The 845-nt window shown below is 48.5% G+C and overlaps 1 non-coding gene across 1 annotated transcript; it reads left to right on the forward strand.

Moving 5' to 3' along the window:
• Positions 1 to 393: 393 nt before the first annotated feature.
• trnae-uuc (transfer RNA glutamic acid (anticodon UUC)) lies at positions 394 to 465 on the forward strand. Its single transcript has one exon. It is a non-coding gene; the product is annotated as a tRNA-Glu (tRNA).
• Positions 466 to 845: the final 380 nt, after the last annotated feature.

An 845-nucleotide genomic window follows, 5' to 3' on the forward strand; every position in this document is an offset into this window, starting at 1 on the left:
CCTCCGAGGAGTAGTAAAATCGACGTTTCGGGTAAAAGGCCTTAATCAGGAATTAAGGCAGGACGCCTCCAGTGTGGAAAGATAAATCGGGTGTTGCTGGGCCAAAGGTAGCAAAGAGTACAATAGGTGAATGGGGGTGGGGATGGAGGTGACAGGCCAGAGAGTAGGGTGGAGCGGATAGGTGGGGAGGGAGATGTTCCCTCAAGCGCTGTGACTTGGCACTGCGAGGAGTCTCCAGTCTCCCCAATGTAGAGGAGACCGCATCAGGAGCAATGGATACAAGAAATGACATTGTTGGATACACAGGTGAACGCCTTCTCACGACCGTGGCCCAGATTTGATTTCCGGGCAGGGAAGAAACTTTTGGTAGAGCTGTCAGCGGTTGCTTGTGTCTCCCTGGTGGTCTAGTGGTTAGGATTCGGCGCTTTCACCGCCGTGGCCCCGGTTCGATTCCCGGTCAGGGAAGCAGTTTTCAGGGTTTTCCTACGTTGCCCGTGCTTCTAAAATACTCGGCTCGTTTATTTGTTGATCTTCGTCGTTCCTCGGTGCAGCTGTGTGCCATGGCTCGTTGAAATAGTGTCCTGATTCAGATTTGTTTGCATGTGTAGGGATGATTGCTTCTGTCGTTAATTTCTTGGTTCGCGTGCGTTGTTTTCCTGTAGACGCTGTTTTGAATTTACCATTGACTGTTCACTCTACTGTGACATGTAGAAATGGCACTTTGTTGTTGTTCTCCTCTTTTGTGAATTTTATGCCAGTCAGGATATTGTTGATGGTGTTGTAGGTTTCCTCTAATTTGTTTCATTTTTTGATGACAAAAGTGTCATTGCTGTAGGGGACCCAAA

This window comes from Chiloscyllium punctatum, chromosome 36, assembly GCF_047496795.1.
Source record: "Chiloscyllium punctatum isolate Juve2018m chromosome 36, sChiPun1.3, whole genome shotgun sequence".
In the NCBI taxonomy this organism is placed as follows: Eukaryota; Metazoa; Chordata; class Chondrichthyes; order Orectolobiformes; family Hemiscylliidae; genus Chiloscyllium; species Chiloscyllium punctatum.